The following is a 17,071-nucleotide window of genomic DNA, read 5'->3' as shown; positions in this document are numbered from 1 at the left end:
TTTAGATGCCTGGTTTAGCTCTCTTTTGGTTTCGGTTTCGACAAGAACGCTTTCGATTCGGTTTTACCTTTGGCTGCAACAATGTTGAATTCGTCGTCTCTAGTGGAGCGCAAGAGCTCTAATATTTCATTTTTAAGCCTACCGAACAAATGGAAGTAATAAACTCACGGATCGCAAACATTTTAGTGGAAAAGCCGCCAAGTTTCTCCAAGAACCAGTAATGCTGTATCAGCTCATGCAGATTGGAAAAATAATGCGGTCACGGCTCCATCTATTGCAATTCCTTTACCGTTTCTGAGCCGCTTTTCTCAATCCGCCTCTTTCATTTTCCTATGCTGCCCTCTGCCGCACGCCGCTGAAAAGGTTCTGGAAGGGTCCTGGGGCTTTCGCCGGTTCATTTGTGTACCTGCGCCCACGTTGAGTGCGCATCGGTTGTGCGTTTCGTTGATCGCGAGTCATTATTAATGGCTTCTTCGGGACAGCATGTCGTTCCTGGAGCCATGTAGCACTCAATGAATACTGGGTGAGCAGGCCTGAGTGCGCTGTTCTGCAAAGAGTGCGGCCAATAAAGGCACGCTGAGTTTCGTTTGGCGGCACGGCTGCCTCGGAATTTGTCACTGATTTCTGGACTTGGACATCACCTTTTGTGTTCTTTATACACATCATTTAGACGTTTCACATATTCAAAACGTCTTCGAGCGCAGCATTCTGCGTCGGATTTATTAAAGCGGTGCACTTGTTTATATCGACATCTACAGCCGCAGGTCGTTGTTATCATCAAATATTGTGGAAAAGGTCCATCGCTGATAAGAAATAGTCTTAAAATGTAGCAAAACATGAATATCTGCGCATTGTACCATGTTGTTACACCCCGAGACGAGTCAATATGAGCGGCCGAACCACTTAAACAACGGCAACTGTGATCCAGATACATATATTACGGGCTGTTAATTAACTCATTCTCGCTTTTCTTTAACTCCATCATACTTACAGTTTTAGCGTGCCATAAAACATTATTAGAGAAAATTGTGCTCGCATAAGTGCTCATTTGTAGGCTAGGTTGTCCTCTCACGAAAACGCGCGGATGCCATCGCTCACACGGCGTTGGTATAAATGAGCGAGGCGGTTGTTTATGCTGCTGTATACCGGATACACCATCTCTTGTTTGGCGCTTGACGCAGAGGCAAACAGTGCATCTCTGAAATTGAGAAATGTGTCGGCAAAGCAACACGTACAGACCCATCCATATACGTAGCGAATGCGGCCGACAGCGTACAGGTATGCGTTGACGTAGAGATGTTGGCACAGTGCTGTGTCGCCGCTTACAGCTTATTGTGTACGCGCCGTGCGAAGTGAAGTGTAGCTGATATCAAATCGCTAAGGCCAGAATTGAACAATAAAGCAGTTTCCTTCGACCTAACTGCTTACATTTCAGTTCAGATCCGCCGATAGCGAGTACACGAACTTGACGGCGCCAGGTTAACCTTCGCTGAACAGGATCGACATTGGCTGAAACTTCGTGAGCACGGCTTGAGAGGGTTAAGGCTTGTGCATTTCAACTTGGTAGGCGTGCCTGACTCATTTTGAGCACGATTAATTATGTATACAAGCGAAGACACTGTCGCTATTGTGTTGCCGGTTCGACGACCGATCACGCGGGGTTCGGTCGAACGATGGTCGGCACGCTGATTTTGCCGGTGCCTTCGACAAAAAAGCCTGTCGCAGTACAACTCGCGCTCGTCGGTAGCGTCGTTGTCTACCTGGCATGATAAAAAGGTTTCAGTGACGTACAATAGTCAGTCAACCATTGGAGTGAGCGCCTTGTCGGTCTCGTGTCGACCCAGTGTTGCCGCGCCTTACGAGTACGTGCAGTCAGGAACGGGCTGCCACCACCAGCAAGTGAGGGCTGACGCTGCAAAATGACTTCGTCAGCAACGTGATGTACTTAAGTGCCGCCCAAGTGTAACGCTCGGGTTTTTCGTTGAATTAGCGTGCCATTCATGAAAAGCGACATCTACCTAGCTCACGGTGCAGTCTGGAAAACTCGGACGATGCCCTGGCCGCTTTCTCTTTTAAAGTGTAGTTGCGGTCTTACGCTACGCACGCTTTCCGCACCGCGCCAACGTAGAGCTACCAGTAGAGTTTCAAAGTGGTACACGGCACGAGTGTTTGCACCACACGCGTCGGAGCGCTTTTTTTATTTTTTCGGGAGACTTCCCGGCGCGCGGCCACGCGCACGACCCTTCCAAAACGTTTTGCGACTAATCCGCTAGGGCAGGGCGCATGCGCCATCGCGATATGAAAGAGGCGGATTGAACACAAAAGGAAGCAGTCGTTTATTTTTCTTGTTTACATAGGGAAACAGAAACATTCTGGGTCACTTGCAGTGCTCTTGTAGCTCTTGTAGTGTGCCAAAAGGCACACCCCCCTCCGAGGTTTGGTTGTTGCTTGTCAACATCTATCTGTCTTAATTATGGTGTTCTGTTTGAGAGGCGTGTTTCATCGTCGGTCAACATTTTCAATCAAAATTAGTGAATTTCGATCATCATAGAATTGTTCTCTTGGCTGTCTTCGCTCGGCTGCGCTGGTCGACAGACCTGCCACCAAACGATGCTGTTAGCACTCAGCTCACAAAGATTTCTTCGGCCCGCAAAGAAACCATGTTCTGCGTGTGGGTGCAATTGCGACAGCGCTAAGACTAGCACTTCGCTGCATCGCTTTTCGCGATAAAAAGCTTAAAACTGCCATCGACTCAAACTGTGGGACATGTGAAGTTACTGCTCTAAAGGCAGGCCATATAGTTGAATTTCCCGCCTTTGACAGCAGAAATGACGTCACATCTTTTTTTAACTAACATAACGTCACTTTATTCTTGTCCCGCCGGAAGTGTTCCCTTCTCACACAGATGGCGCTAAGCCCCATGAACTGCCGAAGAACAGCCACGTTTTGAACGTACAGGTTTCCATGAGAGCTTCGCTACCAGGTACACTTACCTTGCCGGAGCTGGCAGAAAAACCGCGAGCATGGCAGAAAAAAAAAATAATAAATGCGTACACTGTAATGTTTTACCGAAATTTAGGTTTGTGTTCGGGCGTCGTACGTATTTGCGCGATCAGCGGTTGGCGGAAATTCAAATATCGCTTGAAATAACAGTACCGCGCATTTCTGTATTCAATTACCGAGCTTGTTTCTCCATTTAATTGTCTGTCGCCGCGACAAGAGGCAAAATACAGTTGAAGTTATCCATCAGTTCGAAATATGGAGGTAATTGCAGACACTATTCCACAAATTTAATTTTTAATAATTCACTCATTTCATTTAAAATTTTAATTCATTCCATAAGACTATTCAATCGATACACAGACCTGATGTTATACGGAAGGAGAACCGACCCTCGGAAGTGCTAGGTGTAAGACGCACTTTTGTCGGACGTCGGGTACAAAGAGAACATTCCTACCTACTTAAACACCCTATGAATCTCGACGGATCACTTGGGCCACTCCTGAGATATTGTAGAATAATTCCCTCAGAAAAGAAGCTCAACATCCAGCCCTTCACTTTTTTAAAGTTGAACAAGTTACTATACTTCTACGAGAACAACCAAGAAGAGCAGGATACAACAAACCTCTTCATGTCCAACTCTTCGGAGCAAGTTCCTTCCAAGTCCAAGTAGAAAACCAAGGCAAGCAAGCCTCAAGACTTTAAGGAGAAGTGAATTGTAATCAAGATGAAGAAATATCTACGTAAATTAATTTTCAATAAATCCCGCACCAACCCGCTCCCTTGCTGTGGTTTGGCCGATGGTGATTATTACTTCGTTTCCCTTTTCTACTTTTCTTGTTTTTCTCTCTCTATTCTTCTTTTATTTTTTTAAAAGAAACAATTTGGGTACCTCCCCTCATTTTTGATATTCGACTTTCTCGTCACACCTGCGATACATTAGTGGTGCAGGTGGAGGTATCTCTCCTTTATGCCTCTCTCACTTTGTCTGTCGCCGCGACAAGAGGCCAAATACAGTTGAAGTTATCCATCAGTTCGACATATGGGAGCTGCAATTATGAGACTTCAGTGTGTCTGATGAAAACTGAAAAGCTCTACTGAGCAGTTTTCCGCACCTTCTGCAGTCGATCTATGGCAAATGTAAGGTCTTTTTTTAAAGCGCTGGAGGTGTGAATTCAAAAAGAAAGCGTTGGTGTAAAAATTACGATAACTTACTTCATTGGTGCACTCCAGATTTGCAGTGTTTTCTGAATAGGCTGCTACAAATTTCAAGTTTGCAGCTCCCAAAATATGATTTTCGGCCCCCTTAAGCTGCTCCATATTGAAACTATTCTCCTCCAAAATAAAGATTTTTTTTTTGTTCAACGTTGCTCCAAACGCTGTTTCAGCTGTTCCACATCTGTCTACATCAAAAAAGCGTTCTCAACGGCAATTTTTTTCCCTTTGACATACTTTCCACATGTTTTCGTGTTTTTCTGCTTGCTTTCCGGACGATAAATGTACTGCTGTGGTAGAGAAATAATCGAGTATTTGTCGCCCATGCACCTCGCACCTTATTTCGTACGCACAGGCTAAGTGTAGAAGGACAGGCACGATTAGGCATCCGTGATTAACATACGCTTTCTTCTTTTTAAATATTGGACGTGGCAGTAATTTATATATCCCGCAAGCGAGAGAGCTCAACTCAACCTCGTATGCAGCACTGTACCGCCACGACGCACCTGCTTGATTGCTCCTAACCATAAATGAAACGCATGAAAAGCGTGCAGCGCGAGTCGCTTACGCTGACCATTGCAACTCCTTTGAAACTTGAAACGTGCCGTGTGAAACCTCTTTAGGAACGCTGAATGTTTCGTTTGTTTGAATTTCTTCGTACTGGTGTTCCTACACAATAGCAAACGCTACCTTAAGGCAATCGGCCAGAATGTGCTTAAAGATATGTGCGAAAAAAATCTTTAAGTTTATTTCCGCCATCAGATATACTGTATAAGTTATCACAAACAGTCAGAACACAATCATTGTAAATAATTGAGACATGTTCTTACTAATCAGAATAGTAGAAATTCGATCAAGGATAAAAAGTTGCTATGGCAATACTACAAAAATGTTTTGACCAGAGCGGCTGAGTGTTCATGTTTATGGAAAGAAGTTTTTTTTTTTTATGCGATGCATTCTTCGTCAATGCAGCCATTTTTTTGCGGGTCGGCTAGCTGGTGGGATGTCTAACTGTTTTGGGAGGCCGATTCCTGATGTAGTGTCGCTTATCTCCCCGTTTTCGTGGGCCGGTCCAGGTGATAGAGCAGTGAGTGAGTGAGTGAGTGAAAAACTTTATCAGCTCTAGATTCGCTTGTCTTCTGTGGTCTTCAGATGGAATCGTCCATCTTTTAGCACAATGGTCGGTTGCCCTTAGTCCAGGGCTCCGCGGGATGCTGCTGCCAGTTGTGCTCGCCGAATCAGACCTTCTTGGTCGACCTGGCGATCGCTGGAGAGCACTCCCTCCCATTGCTCCGCACTCGGGTTTGGTATAACGGGTACCACGTGTATCTTCTGGCATGCCCACGTTATGTGGTACAGCGTGGGTGTTTCGTGGCACCAGGGGCATGTGTCATTGTATAGTGTGGGATAAATCTTGCTGAGTACGTGTAGGTTCGGGTACGAGCCCGTTTGTAGCTGCCTCCACGCGACAGAGTCCTCTCTGCTAAGGGAGTTGTGCGGTGGTGGATACCGCTTTCTGCAGCCCTTGTAGTAATTTGTTATTGCCGAATAGTCTTGGGGTACAGGTTCGGTCTCCTCGAGGTCGCCTACGTTGGATGCTCGGTAATAAGTGTACCCTCGAGCTATCCTGTCCGCCTCTTGGTTCCCTGCCACTCCCGTGTGTCCCGGCGTCCATACTATCGTATGCCTAATTGGTTCTTCTTTTGTTCGTCGTTCTGTTATGTGGTCTCCGGAGCGGAGTATGCGGAGTGCTCCGTGCCCTATTCTGCCGCGTAGGTAGTTGCGGCACGCTGTTTGCGAGTCTGTAAGGATTGTTAAAGACCGTTTAGACCGATAGCCCTCCGCTGCCGCTAGAGCGACGGCCGCTTCTTCAGCCTCGACTATCGTACAGCCTTGTAGTGATGCGCTGGTGATCTCGCGTAGGTTCGAATCGATCACCGTTGCTACCGCGTTGCTGTTGCTCTGACGCGCTGCTCTGGCGTATGTGGCTGCGTCCACATATACCGTCGTTTCTTGTGGTGCTAGGGTCTTTTGTAGGTATTCAGCCCTCGCTTCTCTGCTAGATATTCTCTGCTAATATTCTCTGCTGATAGAGCAGTAGAATATTATGAGCCACAGGGGCCACAGCAGATATGTGGCACTGGGCACATGCCATTCTGTTTTAGTTTGCCTTTATTTTGTACCTTGCCATTAGAAGCACTCTTTGTTATTATAAATATAACAACATTGCATGTAATTTTTACATTACCATTCACTACACAACAGTTGCAATATTTAAGCCAAAATTCTCTACAAATCACCAGTGCTTCTCATTATGTAGATATCATCAGTTGCTCATGCCATTTTTTTTACAGGTAGTAAGTGAGCACACAAAACAACTCTTGAATTGCAAGATGCAATACAATCATGAACGTCCACCAACTATACCGGTTCATTCTTTACTAAACGTTATTTAGAGTACATAGGGCTTTTGCAATACGTACGTGGTCGTTTGTTCCTTTATGTTCATCCATTACTTCCGTCAAGAACGCTAGGCGCAATACAATCATGAACGTTCACCAACTAGCCCCTTTCATTGCTTTACTAAATGTTATTTCGAGTATAGAGGGCTTTTGCGCCACGTGCGTCCACGTTTTGTTCCCTTAGGTTCGTCCATTAGTCCCGCTAGTGCAACACTAAGCGCAATACAATCATGAACGTTCACCAACTAGCCCCTTTCATCGCTTTACTAAATGTTATTTCGAGTATAGAGGGCTTTTGCGCCACGTGCGTCCACGTTTTGTTCCCTTAGGTTCGTCCATTAGTCCCGCTAGTGCAACACTAAGCGCAATACAATCATGAACATCCACCAACTAGCCCCTTTCATTGCTTTACTAAATGTTATTTCGAGTATAGAGGGCTTTTGCGCCACGTGCGTCCAGGTTATGTTCCCTTAGGTTCGTCCATTAGTTCTGCTAGTGCAAAACTAAGCGCAATACAATCATGAACATCCACCAACTAGCCCCTTTCATTGCTTTACTAAATGTTATTTCGAGTATAGAGGGCTTTTGCGCCACGTGCGTCCAGGTTATGTTCCCTTAGGTTCGTCCATTAGTCCCGCTAGTGCAACACTAAGCGCAATACAATCATGAACGTCCACCAACTAGCCCCTTTCATCGCTTTACTAAATGTTATTTCGAGTATAGAGGGCTTTTGCACCACGTGCGTCCACGTTTTGTTCCTTTAGGTTCATTTTTTTTTTATTGAAGTGAATATTAGAAGAGGTTGGCGCCTTTATGGTGGCACCGGCTACTCCTTGTCACTTGGCAAAGGAAACAAATTTGCGTAAAAAGGGAGAATAGCGACACGAAATATGGCACTCAGTAGAACACTGGATGAATAAAAAATATACAGTCCAACAGTACATCAGTCTCAAAGTTCTGTGCATTACTTCAGTCCACGTACGCATATATAAAGTCAGATATTTTGTACAGCAGAAACACACAGCACATTTAATGCACTGCAAGTACAGAACACAATTATACATATTGCGTAAAAGTTGCGATCACCACATAAACCAATTATGAACCACAGACATCGCTTGTGTTACTCATTCAGCGTATTCGGATCATCTGATACCTAATATTTTCCCAAAATGCTGGTGTCCTCTAAAAACTTTTTCAGAGCAAGAAGCGCTCTTTTTTGAAAGCCCGCAGTTGGCCATGGGCCAAGTATCTTTTTTAGAGTGAATGGTCTTCTGTCTAACATCAACAAATTTGCTTGCAGTACCCTTCTTCGTGGGTCGTATTTCGTGCACTCGAGAAGAAGATGATTCACATCTTCGTCTGGATGGCCACAAGAACACTGCGTACTAGCGACAAGATTTATCCTGTACAAGAAATGCTTTGTAAATGCAGTACCAAGACGCAGGCAGTGTACCAATGTTTCAAAGTTTCTGTTGTCCCTTAGATTTTCCGGCATTGATAAGTTTATACATGGGTCTATAAAGTATAATTCCGAGTTTTTAGTTTGCTGATCAAACCAGGTAGTTTTGCTGAGGCGACAAGAAATCTGTCTCAGAAGCAGACGGACTTCACTACGCAATAGAGGAAGATTGGTTGTCTCCGCGTTATTGTGCGCTCGATTTCGCAGCTGCGTCCGCTGCAGTTATACCAGGAATATTGCAGTGCCCAGGTATCCACTGGAATGCAATTACGTGGTTCATTGCGCTTGCTTTTGTAAGTTCTTTGAGTGTCTCATACAATAGCGAAGTGTTCAAAGAATTTTTCTTATTGCTCTGTAGCAATGTGAGAGCGGCTTGCGAATCGCTAAATATAACCCATTTTTGCGAATGTTTTTCTGATGTTATGAAACGCAAAGCACACAGGATTGCAAACAGTTCTGCCACGGTGGAAGATGTCTCTCGGGATAATTTAAATGTTTGCTCTAGCGCTAAATGTGGAATGACGAATGCTGAAGTCGAGGAATTTTTATGACACGAACCATCTGTATAAACGTGGATGTAATGGGGATATAAGGAGTAAATTTGGAAGAGTGCCAGTTGTTGTGTGGCTACTATGAACATGTCTCGCTTAGATATAATCCCTTCAACCGATAATTCTATTTGAGGACATGTTAACATCCAAGGAGGGTAACAAACATCCACTTTGAATAATTCAAATCTTGGTAAGAATGCTTTATGTTCTCGAACAACATCGTAAATTTTGCTTCTGTTCCTTTCGGTACGCGCAAGGTTTAATGGATGCTTCTCGTGTTGGGTTAAGATACGATAAATATGTCGGCATGTTTCAACCGCTCGTATGACTGGAAATGGTGGGTGACGAGCTTCTGTAATTACTAAAGAACTAGAGGTCGCCTGCGGAACCCCAAGACACACTCGCAGCCCTCTTGCCATTAAACGTTGAAGACGTTCCTCAGAAGTTTGCGATAAACCATGGAGAATAGGTGCCGAGTAAGCAATTTTTTGTTTTATGAGTGCGTTATGAACCTGTAATAGTGAAGAGACTGATCCCCCCCACGTTGTGCCGGCGAGTCGCCGAAGTACGTTTATTACTGCATTGGTCTGCTTTTCAATTGCGCGGATGTGTGAAGCCCATGTTAGCTGGCGGTCAAGAATAACTCCAAGGAATTTATGCTCTTTCACAAGCATCAAAGTTTGCCCATTAAGCGTAAGTTGGAAATTATTCAGCTGTCGTCTAGTGAAAGGAAGTACAGCTGTCTTTGCGTATGAAAGACTCATGCCTCTTTCTTTTAAGAAGGTGCCGATATTATCAAGACCCTCTTGCAGCGTTGTTTGAATGTCTTGTATATGAGATCCAGAGGCCCATATGCAGATGTCATCTGCGTACAGCGAATACTGTAGACCAGACGGGAGCTTTAGTGGCAAGGCTGCCATGACACAGTTGAATAAAAACGGACTGAGAACACTGCCCTGCGGAACGCCCTGCGTGATGCTGTGATAATTACTCTCTCCTTCGATTGTTTCCATAAATATTTTTCTGTCTTTTAAGAAATTTGATACCCATCGCAGTGCTCGACCATGTAGGCCAAGCTCTAACATACCAGCAAGGATGTGTATGTGACTTACAGTGTCGAATGCTCTTTGAATGTCTAAAAATACTGTTACTGTCACATTTCCGCAACTACGTTCATGTTCGACGCATGTGGCAATGTCTAATACTGAATCCATTGTAACCCGATTTTGTCGAAAACCGGTCAAGTAATTGGAAAACACATTTGTGTGTTCACACCACCACTGCAGTCGACGGTCTATTATCTTCTCCATTAGTTTGGAAAAACAGCTCGTGAGACTGACGGGTCGGTAGGAGTCAAGACAAAGGGGAGTCTTTCCTGGTTTTAGAACTGGAATTACCCGGGCTAATTTCCATGAATCAGGAAGAGTCTCTCTTATCCAGATATCATTAAATATCTCCAAAAGAGCCATTCTTCCTATTGGACCTAGGTTCTTTAACATCATATACGTGACCCCATCTGGGCCTGCGGTTGTCTTTGTACGGCATGACGAAAGAGCACATTTCAATTCATTTAGACTAAACTGACAGTCAAGTTCAGGATGTTGAGACATAAAGCACGCACGAACTTTCTGTTCTGCTAGTGTTGTCGAACTTGTAAATTGTAGGCAAGTAAACGGAATTCCTGGTCTGGATATAAGTTGACAGAATTCGTCAGCAACAGATGTTTCCGGAGTGCTTCGAGCTACGGCAAGGGCTCGGAAGGGATGGCTCTGGGTAACTGGACCACTAAAAGATCGGACAACGGACCATATTCTGGGAACTGGAGTAAACGGAGACAACGACGCGCAGTATTCTCGCCACCTTCTCGTACCTAATTTTTGTAAGCGTCTGCGCGAAGTTGGCCGAACTTTCTGTGCCATCTTGTAGTCATCCAGCTTTCCACTGCGGCGGTAAGCCCGTTCTGCGCGTCTTCTAATTGCTCTTAGACATCCATATTCCTCGTCGACTGCAGTGTATTCACTTGGAACAATGACTTGCTTTGTGCAGATCTTGTAAGACACACAATATATTTGCAAAATTTTCAAAGTTCGGATTTTCGCCCAATGAGTTAGCTAAATGGAGACGAAAACTTTGCCAATTAGTGTATTTTGAGTAGCGCCGGGTCCCCTCACTCCGTATGAGGCGATGTTTTACTAGGATCGGAAAATGATCACTACCGGGCGTTTCTATGTACGTTGACCATTCAACGCCATCAAGAAGGTCTTGTGAACAGAGCGTAACATCTATACAGCTTAAGTAACGAAACCCCCGCAAGAACGTTGGAGAGCTGTCATTTAACACGATTAGATTACTTTCTTCTGCGGCAGACTAGATAATGCTTCCGCGGGAATCGTTATATTCACTGCCCCAGATGACGTTATGTGCGTTGAAGTCCCCACAAACCAGCACATGTGAGTTTGGGATACCAAACACATTCACCAAGCAGTCTACTTATATTTTGCTGGAACATTGTAGAGAAAGACTGATCACTGTGACGCTTGTATTTCTAGAAGATATCTTGCATGCTACGAACTCCGGCATATTTAAATCGCTCGACTGTATTAAATAGGACGGCAGGTCCTTTCTCACGCATAACATCGCTCTGCTACTTCCGGCAATGCGCGATGATTTATATATAACATAGTTTGAAAGACGAAAGTCATCTCTTACGCCTGTCTCCTGTATACATAAAACAGGAAAGTTATGTTGAGCTAGTAGTTTGCGAAAATCAGCTGACTTATTTCGAAGGCTATTAGCATTCCACTGAAATACGAAAACATTGTTGTAACGATTATTCATTGTAAGCCTGCCGTGGAGCTGTTGGTAGTTGTGGATGCACCAACGATTCCATAGAAAGTAGTGCTTTTACCTCTGGTAGATTGTTTGCTTGTGGAATGGCACTTAGAATTGCACGCAGAGCTGTGAATAGCATGGGCAGGATCATCTGTGCTACAGGTAAAGACGCGTAATCACCAAACGACGCTGAAGCTCCAAGCGTGCTCGAAGCAGGTCGCTGAAGAGTTGACTGAGATGGTCGCTGGGATGACTGGTGTGGTTGAGGCGAATGCTGAGGCAGTCGCTCAGACGTTAGATGAGGTTGCTGTGTCACTGGCTGAGGGCGTTGCTGAGAAGGTCGGCGAATTTCACTCGAAGCCTGGGCAAGATGAGTAGCATTCTCTGAAGGGGGATGAGGCCGCTCGCTGTCAGAACGTTGTCGACCTGAGTGCAGAGCTGCAGAATAGCTCATATGGACCCCTTGCTCTTTTTCTTTGCTAGGAGTTGGAGGCGCGCACCTTACAGCATCAAGGTTGGGGGGGGGGCGCATTACGAGGAGGCAGCCTTCCATATTTTAGCTCATGTCTGCGTAACCGTGAGGCAGCTCTGCTCTGAGGGCACCCGGAGTAGGAAGCTGTATGGTTTCCACCACAGTTGGCACACTTTGGTTGACACACAGACTTGCACTCTGAATTTGTTGTGGTCTTCAGAGCATATCTTGCAGCGACGCTGACTGCGGCAGTTCTTCGATAGATGTCTAAATCTCTGGCAGTTGTAGCATCTTAGAGCAGGGCCATGATATTCTTCTACGGGGTGACTCGTGAAACCTAAATGCACTCGTTGAGGCATTGGTTTGTCTTCTCTGAAATGGAGGATGACGGTTCTCAGAGGGCGTGATTCTACCGCTCCGTCTTCTTGGCGATTGTAGCGCGCCTGTCGACGGGCTGATGTCACTCCAAAATCCTTCAGCATGTCAACCAGTTGTTCTTCCGTATACTCAACTGGCACATGGCGTATCTTGCCAACATTCTTGGTATAAGACGCCGGAATGAATGGCTTGACTTCCAAACCAGCCACTTCGCTCATCGACAGTACATGTCTTGCAGATGAGACAGAAGTAACGTGGACAGAGAAACTTCCATCTCTATTCACGCGGAAAGACTGCACTTTTCCTTCTGCCGCGGAGACAATTTCCGACGCAGCTCAGTTTGGATGGATTCACTTGCTAGAAGTTTCGTCCTTCCTGTGAGGGTCGAAAAACAACTGGAATTCCCTCAGGCCGCTTCTTTTTATACGTTACGAAGGAGAACGGCGTTTCATCGCAGTCTATGTCTTCATCTTCACTTAGGTCATAGGTAGATGTCTTGTCGTCGTCAACCCGTGGTTTCTTGGCTTCACTGTCGCTTGTCTCAGCCATATTCACTGACGGTGCGCTGGAAGGTAGGGCGCGTTGAAAACTAGCGTCGCCGGCTTCATGAAATCGGGCGCTTGTTGCGGCACTTCCGAGTGCGGCGCCGATTCTGCGGCACTCATGTGCCTAGGAACGCGCTGTCGGACATATGGCTCGTGCCGGTGTTCTGTGCTGCCTACCGCCGTGGTAGGCGTAGATGGGCTGCGCAGCGCAGCCAAACCACGCGATATTGAGCGTGATCTCTAGCACACAGGAATTCCACGGGATGTCTGTTCTCCCTGGACAACAGTGAAGTCTCAACACAGCACTGATTCTTCGAAGAAAACAGAAAATAATATCTCACCGTAGAAGCAACGGCCGCTCGGAGGGACTTCTTCTTCCTTAGGTTCGTCTATTAGTTCCGCTAGTGCAACACTAAGCGCAATACAATCATGAACGTTCACGAACTGTCCCCTTTCATTGCTTTACTAAATGTTATTTCGAGTATATAGGGCTTTTGCGCCACGTGCGTCCACGTTTTGTTCCCTTAGGTTCCTCCATTAGTTCCGCTAGAGCAACACTAAGCGCAATACAATCATGAACGTTCACCAACTAGCCCCTTTCATTGTTTTACTAAATGTTATTTCGAGAATATAGGGCTTTTGCGTCACGTGCGTCCACGTTTTGTGCCCCTAGGTTCGTCCATTTGTCCCGCTAGTGCAACGCTAAGCTCAATACAATCATGAACGTCCACCAACTAGCCCCTTTCATTGCTTCACTAAATGTTATTTCGAGTATATAGGGCATTTGCGCCACATGCGTCCACGTTTTGTTCCCTTAGGTTCGTCTATTAGTTCCGCTAGTGCAACGCTAAGTGCAATACAATCATGAACGTTCACCAACTAGCCCCTTTCATTGCTTTACTAAATGTTACTTCGAGTATAGAGGGCTTTTGCGCCACGTGCGTCCACGTTTTGTTCCCTTAGGTTCGTCCATTAGTTCCGCTAGTGCAACGCTAAGCGCAATACAATCATGAACGTTCACCAACTAGCCCCTTTCATTGCTTTACTAAATGTTACTTCGAGTATAGAGGGCTTTTTTGCCCCACGTGCGTCCACGTTTTGTTCCCTTAGGTGCGTCCATTAGTTCCGCTAGTGCAACGCGAAGCGCAATACAATCATGAACGTCCACCAGCTAGCCCCTTTCATTGCTTTACTAAATGTTATTTCGAGTATATAGGGCTTTTGCGCCACGTGCGTCCACGTTTTGTTCCCTTAGGTTCGTCCATTAGTTCCGCTAGAGCAACACTAAGCGCAATACAATCATGAACGTTCACCAACTGCTCAGAAACAATTGTCTTTGTTTTGTGCATGAAATTTAGAACTGCTGTCACTATAGTATTTTCTTCATTGTTTGTTTGACGCTTTTTCAGCTCATTTATATATTAAGAGAAGAGTAGCAGGCGCCATCTAGCAGACACCAACATCTCCTTGCATACACCTAACAATAAAAAAAAGGAGAATTGAATGTTTTCATGGTCCGAGTTTCGGAATCGCTAACATACCAGTCGTAGCCGTACGACGCGAGAGCACCGTGGGCGAGAGTAAGAGATACTAACGTGCTATTCATCCGTCTGTGAGCAAGGTTGGATTGCACCGTAGGTTAGAATCGAGGGCTATTGAGTATTACACCATCAGTGGCTGTCGCGAATTGTGGTCCTTATGCGGCGCGCGTATCTCCGTTAATCGGGCTCCAAAGTAAGCATGTGGCATTCAAGTCGCCGACAATGATCACAAATGAGCGCATGGTGTGAGTGATGCGTAAATTAAATTCGTCGAGCATTGGTTCGAGCGCAGCACGAGGTGGTGTATAAACTGCGCTGATGACAAATGTAAAACTAGGAGTCAGGCAGTTTGCTGCAATTACTAATTCTGAGGTCTGAAACATAAATATGTTTTACCCACTAATAAGGGCTAACAGGTCTAGACAACACGCGCCTATATATATATATATATATATATATATATATATATATATATATATATAATGCGGGCAGTTGAGTCAGCCAATGAGATCACTGTGGCGATCACTGTATAGCATGACTGTTGTACAGGTAACACTCCACGTTCCGCGACTAATTGAGGCAAGAGACATCTTCTAATCTTCTCATCACAGTGGCTTGCACGGTTGTACAATTTCGGAGAAAATTATGACCATGGACTGAACCAGTGGTCGGACCAGTCTGAACGGTTCTTTCAAAATGTTCCGCTTTCTGACCGGTTCCAAGATGGCGAAAAACATATAGGCTCGGTTGGGTTACGGTTTGGCTGAATATAACAGTTCAATTTCGGTTTTCGGTTCAGTTCCGGTTTTCTTGGACGCCTTGCATGGATGGGGCTGTTTGAGGAGAATCAGCTCTTGGCGCGGGAAAGTACGACGTGGATGGGGTTAAGAAATGTGTTTGGAACCCAATTACAGAGTCGTTTGCGACGGTCCGAACTACGAAGGCGCTGACGTCGCAGTGACGACTTTCTAACATTTAGGGGTTGGTACGACCCAAAGGCAGGCTGGCACAAATGGAAAACAGAGCATGTCGCTATTGTAAATAACTAAAAGCTTGAGCGTATCTATCACGTTTTCTGTGTATTCTTTGAATGCACTTTCAAAGTATTTAAACACGCAATGCTTCATTTTGCTGTAAAAGGCACATTGGTCAGTTATTGCTTGCCACCAACGTGGACGTTAGCTCGGAAGGTGCGTTCTATGTTTATGCACTGTGCGCGTAGTGCGCGCCGGTGGACGCGCCACTGGTGGCGGCCTTGAGCAGAACATCCGGGAACCCACAACCTTCGCAATGCGAAGGTTGTGGGTTCGGTTCCCACCTGCGGCAAGTTGTTTTTTCATCCACTTTAATTTCCATTAATTTATCGTTTCTTCCTTTCATTTATTAAGCACAGGTAATTTCCCCTATGTTGTCCTTGGTGTCAGTGTTTGTTGGCTTCTTATGATATAGGGATACACTTGGAACACAAAGAAGGGAGAGGAGCTATCGAGTGTTGCCATCGATCTGGGGTTATGCTTGATTACTGATCCGGCGTATCCCACCCGTTGTGGCACGTCCACAAGCAGGGACTCCACACCAGATCTTACTTTTGTAAACAATTCAAGAGGAGCCAATTGGGAAAATTCAAACTTGGATCTCGGCAGCGATCATTACATCATAAACATAACCATACGCATACCGAGACAGGAAACTAGAATCTTCAAATTCGATGATTAGCATCAGTTCAGAAAAATCAGGGCGAACAGAAGGAAAGTGGGGCCTCTAGATGCCGAGCAGGAGTCTCTTCAGACATGGTTCATCCAGCTCAGAGAGGACGTCAGAGAGGCCACTAAAGAAATCAGGACTGAGGAAAATATTGAAGCTATGGACAGCAGGCTGGAGCATCTGATTGAGGCCAAACAGGCTATATTATAGAGATGGAAAACGCAGAGACTTAACAGAAGGCTAAGAAAAAAAATGCGCAATTAAACAGAAAAATTGATGATCATTCGAAGATCCGCGTGAAGCAACAGTGCGATGAGATCTGTAATTCGGCTGGTGGTAAACTCAAACATGGAGGCAGCTGGAACCTCCTCAAGCACTTGCTCAACGAGAATGAAACAAGGACAAGCAAGAAAACAGCTATAGCTAAGTTGGTTCATCAGGAAAGCCAAGATAAAGCAGAGATGGATGTCATGGATAATCTCGCAGCCAAATATCTCCCACTTAAACAACCAAACGAAGGAGACGAGAGCCCCGAATATACATACCTGACGCACAAACCTGACGGAATAACTAACAAGATATTAAGAAATCTAGATGATGAATCAATTTCTTATCTAACTGAACACTTCAATGAATGTTGGAGAAAAGGGGTATACTCAGAGGAATGGAGGGTCGCCAATACTATCGTCATACCAAAGCGAGGCAAACAACTCACTCTGGACAACCTCTGTCCTATTTCCTTAACGTCATGTCTAGGCAAAGCTATGGAACATGTCATTCTAAACCGACTCACGAAATACGTTGAGCAGAGCGACATCCTCCCACACAACTTGATCGGCTTTCGTCCCGGGCTGATAACTTAGGATGCTATGCTGCTGATCAAACACCAACTTATACAGGCCAGCCCAG

This window comes from Dermacentor andersoni, chromosome 3 (assembly GCF_023375885.2).
Source record: "Dermacentor andersoni chromosome 3, qqDerAnde1_hic_scaffold, whole genome shotgun sequence".
Lineage (NCBI taxonomy): Eukaryota > Metazoa > Arthropoda > Arachnida > Ixodida > Ixodidae > Dermacentor > Dermacentor andersoni.
Note: the sequence above shows the minus strand (reverse complement) of the source record.